General features: G+C 40.6%; 1 pseudogene; it reads left to right on the forward strand.

The window, feature by feature from the left end:
- Positions 1-9,053: 9,053 nt before the first annotated feature.
- LOC120861576 lies at positions 9,054-10,554 on the forward strand (annotated as a pseudogene).
- Positions 10,555-13,301: the final 2,747 nt, after the last annotated feature.

The raw sequence follows: 13,301 nt of genomic DNA on the forward strand, positions 1-13,301 counted from the left end.
TTTACTTTTTGAAAAGTTTGGCTACCTCTGCATTATCTGTTCCGCTGAGTTCTTCTTTACCCCCTCTGGGTTTATTTGTTTTGGTCTCTGTCTGTACTGTTGGAAACTTTCCTCAAAGAACTGGTGATCCTTTGGATGTTTGTTCAGATTTTCAAATGAATGGCTGCAAAGTTGATTGGAAGCTCTGTGTGAGTGGGTAGGTCTTGTCAGCTTGTGGGCTTATATTTAGATTAAAAAGGTAGCCAGCGAGCTTGTGGGTGTGGGTGTGGTCCCCCAAATGTCAGTGTGTGTAGGTACTTTCTCTGCAGCAATTTAGTTTACCTAGAAAAAGTGCCTCTAATCTGCCGGGAAGGATAAGCGTGGCTGTTGGCAGCTGTAGCACTGAGTGAGGTAAGAGGACTGGGGAATCTCAGTTCAGAATGCAGACTTTCATTTTCATTAAATCCTTACCTCTGCCCTCTTCCCGCCTGTTGCTCCCCAGGAAGCCTCCTCCCACCCAGAAAGTACTGCGGGCGTGGGGGAGGGGTGGTCCTGACTGACGGAGTGAGGCTTGTAGCGCTACTTTTTCAGTCTTTTCAGACACCACTCACTGCTTTCAATGCCCTATTTCTACCACTACCTTCCAGGGTACTACAGGTTTCAATCTTTCCCGAGGTAGTCTTGCTTCTTGAGAGTATTCTTCAAAATTCTGCTGACCATTCCACCTGCTTTTTGTCTTCCTATATTGGGGTTTGGGGATACAAATGTTTCCTAGTTTTATTGAATATGAGGTTTATATTTCTGGTTTTTCTTTTTTGGCCCCAGTGCGTGGCTTGCGGGAACTTAGTGCCCCCATCAAAGACTGACACTGGGGCCTCTGCAGTGAAAGCGCAGAGTCCCAGGCACTGGACCGCCAGGAGATTCTCTGTAGGAGGCTTTCAAAAGAAGCGGTTAGAAAGGTCAATGATCAGCCATCTTAATCCTGGGAATTGTGGAGGTGACTTCCAAGAAGTTGCTTTGATCATGACTATCCAGATTTTCTTGAGAAACAAAAACAAAACAGAAAAACCAGAAAGAAAGAGTTTTCGAAAAGCAGCTCTGTCTTCAGGTAATCTTTGTTCAGTGGTAGTGCCAAGCAGGGATATGCCTATCTATACTGGTGCCTGAAACAAGAGTAAATCAGTAATATTGATCCTATCTTTAACAATGTGATATTTTGGGGTTTTTTATGGGAGTTTTTGCACCAGCTTTTATTTTTTAAGTATTATATTAAATAGTATTCATCTTGATTACTGAGTTTTCTGGGCACCACTTAAATTTTACCCCCTAGAGGAGTGACTTACTTGCTTCACCTTAAATCCTGACCCCAGAGGAATATCACATTCTTCATCAGCTACCCTTGCCCCCATGTGTACGGGCGCTCAGTCCCTCAGTCGTGTCTGACTCTTTGCGACCCCATGGAGGACCATAGCCCAGCAGGCTCCTCTGTCTATGGAATTTTTCCAGGCAAGAATACTAGAGTGGGTTGCCATTTCCTACTCTAGAGGATCTTCCAGACCAGGGATCGAACGCATGCCTTTTTCATCTCTTGCCTTGGCAGGTGGATTCTTTACCATTAGAGCCACCTGGGAAGCCCCACGCTCACCCCCGTAAGACACTACAAATAAGCATACCATCCAAGTCGAAGTAGTCTATTCTTGTGCCATCTTTCAGCTTTAGGACAGATTCCACAGTAACACTTCCAATCACTTTGCCTTTGTAAGAACATGTTCTTGTAGATATTCCTGAGTCTGTTCATAGCAAGTGTTGGTCTCTTTCTAGGAAATACAGGATTGGGTCAAACTGACTTTCTCCCAGTACATTTGAGATGTCTGAGCTCTATTGACACATGTTGCAAAAAGGACAGGTGTGGCACTGCCATAATAATGAATTTCACAGCTGTTCTTACTGAGATGATGTGACATCAACAGAATCAGAAGCATTTCCTCTAACCTCTTGTGTTGATTTCTCTCCTAAAACCTTGAGATAAAGTAAAAGAAGTAAAAATTCTTTGAGTAGTTCTACACCTTTTACACACAGAAAAGGATCCTTCTTTGCGAATTGTAGGATTTTGGTTGGCTAAGTGGGGGATGGAGGATAAAGGTGTTTGGGCTGCTACAGGGAACTAGGAAACAGAGTCACTTTTCTTTATTCTTTTGAGTTCTTCTTTTGACTAACTTTGGTGATGGAGGGGAGTCGTTTAGACCACTGTACATCGTTACAGTGAAGATTGGTCAGGTTGAAGGCATTCTTGCCCTTGTGCATTTACAGGAAATCTTAACTATTTGGGGATGCTCTGTGTATAAGTGATAGAGGCACTATGGCTACATAAAGACACAGTGGATATTTTACTTTATTTGCCACATTATACCGTTGAGGAAGATCTAGAGAAGTGCTTCTCAAAGTCTCAGAGTATGCACTGTGGACTGGAGTGAATTCTTGAGCTAGTATTACCTGTATGTGTCCAGATAATCATGGAAATTGAGGACAATAGAAACTTTTATGGCAATTTGACAGGATAATTTGTTTCATTTATTTATAAAAATATCAGCTTGCATTTTTGATGTCTTCATTCTTTTTAAATTCACCTTCTAGTAATTTTTTATTTTACGAAAGTATTGGATTGGAAAGAAAAAACTTGGCTTTCATCACAGGTAGTTTGAAAAATCTGAATCTGGAGAGCATTTTGTGTGTGTGTGTGTGTGTGTGTGTGGTTTTTCTTTTTTTTTGTCATGCTGAGTGGCTTGCAGGATCTTAGTTCCCCAACTAGGGACTTAACCTGGGCCATGTCAGTGAAAGCGTGGAGTCCTAACCACTGGCCTGCTAGGGAATTCTCTGGAGAACGTTCTTGGGATTTAAGAGTCAGTTTTTATGACATTGGACTTGGGAATGAGTGGTCTCTTGGATATGACATCAAAAACACGAGCAATAAAGGCAAAATAAACAAATGTGACTGGGTGATGGTGGTTTAGTTTCTAAGTCGTGTCCAATTTAGCGACCCCATATACTGCAGCTTGCCAGGCTCCCCTTCCATGGGGCTTCTCAGGCAAAAACACTGGAGTGGGTTGCCATTTCCTTCTCCAAAACAAATGGGACTACTTCAGACTAAAACTTTTATGCCTCAAAGGACACAGATAATGGAGTAAAAAGACAACTTTCTAAATGAAAGATAATATTTGTAAATCAAATATCTGACAAGGGGTTAATATTCAGACTCCATAAAGAACTCCTACAACTCAACAATAAAGAATCTAACTTGATTAAAAAATGGGCAAAGGGGACTTCCCTGGTAGTCCAGTGGCTAAGACTCTGCACTCCCAGTGCCGGAGGCCCGGGTTCGATTCCTGGTTAGGGACCTAGATCCCACATACTGAAATGAAGATTAAAGATCCTGGGTGCCCAAACTAAGACCTGGCACAGCCAAATAAATAAATTAGCTATTTATTTAAAAATGGGTGAAGGATTTGAACAGAACTTCCTCCAAAGGTGATATAAAATAAGCAACACACACATGAAAAGATTCTCAACATCTCTAATCCAGGGAAATACAAATCAAAACAAGACTAAAATATCACTTCACATCCATTAGGATGGCCATTATTAAAAAAACAGAAAACAGGAATTCTCTGGCAGTTCAGTGGTTAGGACTCTGCTTCCACTGCAGGGAGCATGGGATTCCTACCTGGTTAGGCAGCTAGGATCCTGCAGGCTGAGGGATGTGGTAACCAAAAGAGCCAAACAGAAAACAAACAAACAAACTCCCCAGAAAGTAACAAGCATTAGGGAAGATGTAGAGAAATTTGAACACTGTGCTATTGGTGGGAATAAAAAGTGGTACAACTGTCGTGGAAAACAATGGTAGTTTCTCAAAAAATTAAACATAGAACTACTGTATAATCCAGCAATCCAACTTCTGGGTATATATCCAAAAGAAAACAGGATCTCATAGAGATATTTACATACCTATGTTCACTGCACCATTATTTACAATAGTCAAGAGGTGGAAGCAAACTAAATGTTTATCGACAGATGGACACATAAACAAAATGTGGTGGGTATGTTGCAGGAAAGAAAGTGGGACACAAGAGGATGGTCAAGTCCCTGGGACCTCTGTCAAGTGTGGGTTCTTGGCTTTGAGAATAGAAAAGAATTCAAGATTGAACCACAGTAAAGTGAAAGAAAGTTTATTCAGGGAGATATACACACTCCATCGATGGAGTGTGGCCATCTCAGAAAGCACCAGGGTATGGGTCATCAGTTTTTATAGAGGTGGGGAGGAGTATTCTAGCTATTTTAGGGAAGGGGTGGGGATTTCCAAGAATTGGGTCACCACCTACTATTTGACCTTTTATGGTGGCCTTGGAACTGTCATGGCACCTGTGGGTGTGTCATTTAGTACCCTGATGTGTTACAATGAATGTATACTGAGGCTCAAGGTCTAGTGGAAGTCGACTCATCTGCCATCTTGGACTTAGTTGGTTCTAACCAGTTTATGTCATGTCCTCAGGTTCTGTCATTCTTTTAAAGGTTGTGCCTTGCTCTCTGCTGTCTCATATGCACAATAAAATATTTAGCCTTAAAAAGGAAAGAAATCCTGTCACACGCTACAACATGGGTGAAACCTGAGGAATTTGCTAGTTGAAATGTGCTAGTCCCAAAAAGACAAATATTGTTTGATTCCACTTGAATGGGGAGAAGGCAATGGCACCCCGCTCCAGTACTCTTGCCTGGACAATCTCATGGACAGAGGAGTGTGGTAGGCTGCAGTCCATGGGGTCACTGAGAGTGGACACGACTGAGCAACTTCACTTTCACTTTTCACTTTCATGCATTGGAGAAGGAAATGGCAACCCACTCCAGTGTTCTTGCCTGGAGAATCCCAGGGACAGGGGAGCCTGGTGGGCTGCCATCTATGGGGTCACAGAGAGTTGGTCACAACTGAAGCGACTTAGCAGCAGCAGCAGCAGCAGCCACTTGAATGAGGTATCCAAAGTAGTCAAGTTCATAGAAACAGAAGGTAGAATGGTGGTTATTAGAGGCTGAGGAGAGGAAAAGGGGAGTTCTTTAATGGGAATAGAGTTTCAGAATTGCAAGATGAAAAAGTTCTGGAGATCTGTATAACAACAATGTGAATAAACTTACTACTGAACTGCACTCTTAAAAATGGATAAGATGGCAGGGAATTTCCTGGTGGTCCAGTAGTTAGGACTCTGTGCTTCCTTTGCAGTGGGGAAGAGTTTGATCCCTGGTCAGGAAACTAGGATCTTGCATGCTGCATGGCTGAAAAAAAAAAAAAAAGGAAGCAGGGTAAGATGTTTAATACCACGATTGAAAAAAGAGAAAGAGAGAATCTAAGGGAAGAGTTGGCTCGTGTTTTATCTCCTCTATATTAGTTATATTGCTGCATAAAAAATTATCACAAACTTGTAGTTTAAAACAACACACACGGGTTAGGAGTCTTGTCTGAGTTTGCTGGGTCCTCTGGTCAAGGCCTTGATGCTTGACCAGAATTGATGCTTTTGAACTGTGGTATTGGAGAAGACTCTTAAGAGTCCCTTGGACTGCAAGGAGATCCAACCAGTCCAACCTAAAGGAAATCAGTCCTGAATATTCATTGGAAGGACTGATGCTGAAGCTAAAACTTCAGTACTTTGGCCACCTGATGTGAAGAGCTGAAGTCATTTGAAAAGACCTTGATGCTGGGAAAGATGGAAGGTGAGAGGAGAAAGGGGACGACAGAGGATGAGATGGTTGGATGGCATCACCGACTCGATGGACATGAGTTTGAGTAAGCTCCAGGAGTTGGTAATGGACAGGGAAGCCTGGCGTGCTGCAGTCCATGGGATTACAAAGAGTTGGACAGGACTGAGCGACTGAACTGAACTGGTCAAGGCCGTAGCAGGCTGAAATCAAGGTGTTGTGCATTGCCAAAGCAGCAGACCCAGGAGACACAGGTTTGATCCCTGGGTTGGGGAGATACCATGGAAGAGGGCATGGCAACCCACTCCAGTGTTCTTGCCTGGAGAATCCCATGGGCAGAGGAGCCTGGAGGGCCACAGTCCATAAGGTCACAAAGAGTCACACACACACACACCAAATATAATGTTTTTGTTGGTTTAACCAAAAGGCCACAGATTAGTAATCTAATCACAGCAATAATACTCTGTCATATTCACTGGGTCCACACTCAAGGGGAAGGGATTATATACAAGGCATACACATCAGAGGGCAGGAATCTTTGCAGTCATCTCCCCTTTGTTGAAAGACAGAAACTCTCTTTCGGGATTTGTGGTGTAAGATAACCTTAAGTGGGGAAAAAAAATTATGTGGTGATTTTTTTTGTAGCAAAGACCTCTTTTTTTTTACTTTTGGTGGGGAGTGTAGTTGATTTACAATATTATATAAATTTCAGGTGTAAAACAGTGATTCACAATTCATAAAGAATATACTCATAGTTATTATAAAATATTGACTATATTCCCTGTGCTATAGCAAATAATTTCTCACATACAAAAAATTTATGTTTTTTCTCAACTCAAAACAATAACATATATTTATATTCTTCTAAGATTATTTATTTTGCTCCCAGAAGTCATAAATTTATATATTTTAGGTTTGGTTTAAAGTACCAACTATACAAGAAAAATTCACCTCCAATGTTCTTTATAGTTGCAATGTGCCCTGGAAATGATACAATTTCAATACGATAGAAATTACAGTAAAGTTTAAGTATGTGACTAGGAACTCTTAAAACTATTTCTTCATTGGAAATTTTAAAGAAGTAAAAATTTAATGCTACAAAAGGCAGTATTGTAAAACAAAATGTATGACTTTCATAGCATATATGTTTTGTCACATTATATAAGAGAAACCTATAATATAATAATAATAGTAATAGCCAGGTAACAAAATAATAGGTTGGAAAGAGTATTGGCTTTTTAATAAAAAGACATATTTTGAGATATCATTCACATTACTGTAAAATTCATCCATTCCAAGTGTACAATGGTTTTAGTACAATCACAGAATTGTTCAACCATCACCATAATCTAAGTTCGGAACATTTTTGTATTCTGGAAAAGAAATTCCTTATGCAGTAGCAGTCACTCCCTATTCCACCCTAACCTAGACAAAGTCCTGTCAACCACTAATCTACATTTTATCTCTTATTTTAAACTTTACTTATAAATTAAATCATAACATGTGGCCTTTTATGCCTGGCTTCTTTCATTTAGCATAATGTTTTCAAGGTTCATCTATGTTGGAGCGTGAATTAATATTTCCTTTCTTTTTATGGGCGAATTTTGTGATTCCATTGTATGGCTGTACAACATTTTATCTGGATGTTGGGTTGTTTCCACTTTTTGTCTGTTATGAATAATGTTGCTACCAGTGTTCATGCACATGTTTTTGAGAGGATGGATTGTTTTCATTTCTCTAGGGTGCATTCCTGGGAGTAGAACAGCTGGATCATGTGGTTACTCTGTTTAACTTTTTGAGGACCTGCTTGCCTGTTTTCCAAAGCAGCTGCCTATTGCATATTCTCAATGGCAATGCATGCTGGTTTCAGTTTCTCTGAATCCTTGTCAACACTTATTATTGTCCATCTTTTTTATTATAGGCATTTCAGTGGGTGTGAAGGTTATTGATTTTAAAGTTAATTGGACTAGTATATTCAAAATGCAAATATAACCACTGTCTTTCAATGGTCCTAATTTTTTTCAGAATTCCAAAAGCATAATATAACATAGGAAGTCTTCCATGTTACTAGCCCTACCTCCCATCTCTAGCCTCACATTCTGCCACTTCCCTTCATTGCATTTTATACTCTGGTGATACTGAATTGCATGGAGTTTTCTACGTGCACTTTGCTACTTCTAACCTCTGAAACTGTTTCTGCTTTTCTCTCTGCATAGATTTCTGACCTCCGCCTCCCACGTTTTTTGCCTAATTTTTATTCATGCTTTAAGACTCTACTCAGGGCCCTCCCTGCTGGTCCAGTGGTTAAGAATCCTTGTAATGCAAGGGATATTGGTTCCATCCCTGGTCTGGGAAGATCTCACATGCTGCAGAGCAACTAAGCCCATGTGCCACAACTACTGAGCTCACGTGCAGCAGCAAAAGCCTTGAGCCTAGAGCCCATGCTTTGCAAGAAGAGAAGTCACAGCTATGAGAAGCCAGCATACCACAACAAAGAGTAGTCCCCACTTGCCACAACTAGAGAAAGCCTGAGTGCAGCAGTGTCGACCCAGCACAGCCAATAAATAAATAAATCTTAAAAAAAAAACAGATTCTACTGAGATATTTTTCTCATGAAGCTCTTTTCTAAATTCCCAAGTGTTATTATCATTTTTTTTCTACTAGGTATTAGTTTATAAATACAACAACACTATGAGGCAGGAGCTATACCCTAATTTTATGCATAAGAAAGCTGTCTTTTAGAGAGAGAGAGAGATTAGTAACTTGCCAAAAATTCACACCATAAGGGAGTGGTGTGAATTAAATGCCATTCCTCTGTACTCTCATAGCAGCTTTTGCACACATGGGTTCTTTGTCTCATTACATTATCTCCTTATATATCTTTATCCAATCATTCATTCATTTAACTATTCATTCCTCAAGTATTTATTTATAGTTTACCATGTATCAGGCATTGTGGCAGATGCTAGTGACATAATATTGACAAGAGAGATCCCATATGGGACTTCATTACACTTAAGTCTGTCGGGGTGTATAAATGATTTAACTCATGGATGTATTGGAAAAGGCAATGGCAACCCACTCCAGTACTCTTACCTGGAAAATCCCATGGATGGAGGACCCTGGTAGGCTGCAGTCCATGGAGTCACAAAGACTTGGACATGACTGGGCGACTTCACTTTCACTTTTCACTTTCCTGCACTGGAGAAAGAAATGGCAACCCACTCCAGTGTTCTTGCCTGGAGAATCCCAGGGATGGTGGAGCCGGGTGGGCTGCCGTCTATGGGGTCGCACAGGGTTGGACATGACTGGCATGACTTAGCAGCAGCAGCAGCATGGATGTATGCTGTGGTAGCAAATAGCAGAGGGAACTAATCAGTAGTTAAAAAGCCCGTTAAGAATGATTTTGAAAGTGATAAAGCTAAGAATGACTGGATATTAATGAAGTAAACATCTCATGATGTTTGGCTTTGAGGTGACAGGTAGCATGCCATGTTGTATTAGTTATCTCTTAACAAGAGATATCTTAACCAGATACAAGTTAAATGCGTCCAGATAGAAGCCAAATTCTGTGAGGGAATTTATGATCTTGAAGGAAAGTATGCTGTTCTCTATCAGCCTCTATCTGATAAGCCATTTGAGATCATTTATGAACCTACATAAGAAGAATGTGAATGGAAACCAGATGAGGAAGATGAAATTTTGGAGGGGCTAAAAGTAAAGGCCAAGATTGAAGATGAGAAAAAGGATAAAGAGAAAGAGGACCTCAGGGGAATTCCTGAATTTTGGTTGACTGTTTTTTAAGTGTTGATTTGCTCAGTGGTAGTTTTAGGAAAATGATAAACCTACGCTGAAGCACTTGCAAGGTACTCAAGTGAAGTCCTTAGGTACAGCCAGCCTATCTATGTATTTTGTCTTCAAATTTCACTTTTAACCCAGTGAATATTTCACAAGTGAAGTATTGACTAAGACACATAATATGAGGTCAGAACCAGATGACTCGGATCCCTTTTCTTTTGAGGGACCAGAAATTATGGGTTATTCAAGATGCCACATAGACTGGAAAAAAGGAAAGAATTGTCATTTTGAAACCCACTAAGAAGCAGAACCCACTCCAGTACTCTTGCCTGGAAAATCCCATGGACGGAGGAGCCTGGTAGGCTGCAGTCCATGGGGTCGCTAAGAGTGGGACACAACTGAGTGACTTCACTTTCACTTTTCACTTTCATGCATTGGAGAAAGAAATGGCAGACCACTCCAGTGTTCTTGCCTGGAGAATCCCATGGACGGGGGAGCCTGGTGGGCTGCCGTCTATGGGGTCGCACAGAGTCAGACACAACTGAAGCGACTTAGCAGCAGCAGCAAGAAGCAGAAACAAGGGACTTGGGTCTGTTTGTACTGTGACCAAAACGGTGTCTAATATTCTTTCTTGCATTTGTTTGTCCCTCCTGAAGTTCCTGAAAGTAGTGATCTGATGCTGCTGCTGAAGCTATTCTTCCTGCACACTTTAAAAGTCATTTTTTACATGAATATATAATCCCAAGATCAGTATTATACTTGACTGGAGAAGTTACTGAAGAAGAAGACGATGATTATGATAAAACAGTAGAGAAGAAGATGAGGAAAGGGGAGAAGAAGGAGATGAGGAAAATGATTCAGACTATGACTCAAAGAAGGCTCAAAACCCAACAAAGGGTGAGCAGCTGTAGCAGGATGTACGTGGCCCTAGGGATAACCTACACTGGTCTACCCTCTGCTTCCTTGGAAAGGAGGAATTTACATAATTTGAAAAGCCTATTTTAAGGGTTTTTGTTTGTGTGTTTTTTGGCTTGATTTTGTTTTCGCAGACTAAAATAAAATGATCAAATTTAAAAAAATTATTTCACAGTTTCTGTGGTCAGGAATTTGGAAGTGACTTAATCATGTAGTTGTGGCTCAGCGTCACTCATGAAGTTACATCAAGATATTGGCTGGGGTTGCAATCATCTGGAGGCTCGCTAAAGTTTGACTGGAGGATCTGCTCCCCAAATGGCTCACTCACATGGCTGTTGGCAGAAGGCCTCAGTTCCCCATTATTATGCATAAGTCTCTCCAAGGAGCTGCTTGAGTATCTTTGAAATATGGCAACTTCCCCCAAAGAGAGCACCGAGGCCACAGTGCCTAATGACCTAGTCTTAGAAGCCATGCAAAATCACTTCTACCACTTTCTGCTCATTAGAAATGAGTCCCTAAGTCTACTCTATATTTAAGGGGAGGAGAAGCATGCTTCAACTTTTTAACAGGATGAGTGTCAAAGATCTTGTAGACATATTTTAAAACTATGAAACACATTTAGGGAGATGACCAAAAAAAAATTCAGCATGATTAGAATTAGAGTAAAAGAGGAAGGTAATGACTGATGAAAAGGCCTTGTGAGTGATGCCATTAGAAAAATTAGCTGGAGCCAGATTCCTTATTGCCTATTAATCTTAGTGATTTAGATTTTATTTTAAGGGCAGTGGGAAGCTATTGAAAAGTTTTCCTTTTTCAAAACTTTATTGAAATATAATTCATAAACCATGCAAATCACCTATTTAAAGTGTTCAACAAATGGCTTTTAGTATATTCACAGAACTGTACATCTTTCTACAATCAGTTTTAGAATATTTCCATTACCCGAAAAAGAAAGGCTTAGTTGTTACTCCTTACTCCCTGTCCCTAGGCAACCACCAATCTACTTTTTTTCTCTTTCTATTTACCTATTCTGGCCTTTCATGCAAATGGAATCATATAATATGTGGTACTTTGTGACTGGTTTCTTTTACTTATCATGTTTTCAAGATTCATTTATGTTGCACTATGTATCAATACTCTTTTTTTTTAAGAAACATTTTATTTATTTACTTTCTGACTACACAGTGCAGTGTGGCTTGTAGGATCTCAATTCTGTGACCAGGGATTGAACCTGGGCCATGGCAGTATTATAATAAAAGCACCAAATCCTTACCATTAGTGTGTACATGCGTGCTAAGTTGCTTCAGTCCTGTCCAACTCTTTGGGACACTATGGACTGTAGCCTGCCAGTCTCTCTGTCCATGGATTCTCCAGGCAAGAATACTGGAGTGGGTTGCCATGTTCTCCTCCAGGGGATGTTCCCGACCCGAGGATTAAACCCGCATCTCCTGCATTAGAGGGCAGATTCTTTACCACTAGCACCCCTTGGGAAGCTCCCGTTCCTTTTTATGGATGAATAATATCCCGTTGCATAGATATACATTTTACGTATCAGCTGATAGACATTTGGCTTGTTTCTACTTTTTGGCTACTGTGAATAATGTTGCTGTAAACATTCATGTACAAGATTTTGTGTGGGCATATTTTCTATATACTTAGGAGTAGATTTCTGGGTCATGTCATAACTGTATGTTTAACTTGTTGAGGAACTGCCAGGCTGTTTTCCATTCAGCTGCAGCATTTTACATTCCTATTAGCAATGTATGAGGATTCCAATTTCTTCACACCTTTGCCAGCATATGCTGTTGTCCATCTTTTTGATAACCGCCATCCTAGTGGGTGTGACAAGGCATTTCATTTTGTTTTCAGTTTGTATTTTTGTTTTAAAACATAGGTTTATTATTATTCAGGTATGAAAGGTCAACAGGTCAGACTGTCATTGAAAAGATAGCTGTAACGCTCAGAGATCTCAAGAGGAGGGGGCAAGCCATGTCATGGCAGAAGGAGCCACCAAGTTCAGTCAGGCGAGGAGGGGCAAGAACTTCAGTAGGCAAGAACTTTTACTGTGATTTCTGTGAGAATGAACAGGTGAGGTGGAGTAAGATTGGCTAGGTGGGTAATTTCCATAGGCCCCAGGGTGAAGGGGCTGCTCCTAGTTTGTCTGGTTCCTGGACCGGGACCTCCAGAGAAATAGTAGCCTGGAGTATAAGAATCTGATAAAGGAGATGATTGAGGGTTTAGGCTGTAGATTATTTAGTCTGCAGATGAAAGGCATGCCTTATTATCTATAAATATTGGCTAACCCCAGGAGGGGCAGTTCTTCAGGATCAGCAAGGGCCCAAAATGTCAAAGCATCAGAAACACAGGGTTAATACAATTCCTTTGATAGTTAATGTTGTTGAGTACCTTTTCATATGTTTATTGGCCAGCATGGGAGCAGTGTCTGCTCAGATTCTTTGACCATTTACTTTATTTTTAAAATTTTAAATGTGCTGGGTTTTCATTGCTGCATGCAGGCTTTTCCTTGAGGTGCTCAGCTTTAGTTGCCCTGTGGCATGTGGGATCTTAGTTCCCCAACCAGGGATTGAACCTGAGTCCCCAGCATTGTAAGGCAGTTTCTTAACCACTGGATTAACAGTGTAGTCCCCTTTGCCCATTTTAAAATTGAGTTATCTTTTTATTATTGAGTTGCAATTGTTTTTTGTACATTCTAGCTACAAGTCCCTTATCAGATATATGATTTGCAAAAAATGTCTCCTGTGGGTTTTTTTTTTTCCCCCCTCACTTTCTTCATGATGTCATGAAGCACAAAGGGGAGAGTTCTAATTGGAAAGTGATCAAAGCAGATTTACATTTCAGAAAGAGTGCTC

This window comes from Oryx dammah, unplaced genomic scaffold (assembly GCF_014754425.2).
Source record: "Oryx dammah isolate SB20612 unplaced genomic scaffold, SCBI_Odam_1.1 HiC_scaffold_3, whole genome shotgun sequence".
Classification (NCBI taxonomy): domain Eukaryota; kingdom Metazoa; phylum Chordata; class Mammalia; order Artiodactyla; family Bovidae; genus Oryx; species Oryx dammah.